Raw genomic sequence first — 347 nt, forward strand, 5'->3', positions numbered from 1 at the left:
TTTTTGTGTTTGCCATTCACAACTTGCACCTCTGATTTACCACTGGCCTATCCGTCCTTTGAGACCTGTGCATACCCACCGGAGCATGTCTAACTTCCCCCTTCACCTCTCCCCCATGTTCCCCGTGTTTGCACCCGCCACCAACCACATCCACAACGCTGCTACTCACTCTGAAAAAGCAGACTGCCAATACTGCTTTTTTTCTTTCTTTCTTTTTTTTCCCCCCCAGAAGTCATTTTAGCAGCAGAGCGAATTGAACCTGGCTCACAGTGGGGGGCTGAGGGACTATCAGTGCCTGTGACTGAGAGCAGCTTGGTTCATTCAGACACAGCAATTGGTGAAATTCA

Source organism: Boleophthalmus pectinirostris, unplaced genomic scaffold (genome assembly GCF_026225935.1).
Source record: "Boleophthalmus pectinirostris isolate CB_2022bp ecotype Guang Dong unplaced genomic scaffold, ASM2622593v1 HiC_scaffold_17, whole genome shotgun sequence".
NCBI lineage: Eukaryota > Metazoa > Chordata > Actinopteri > Gobiiformes > Gobiidae > Boleophthalmus > Boleophthalmus pectinirostris.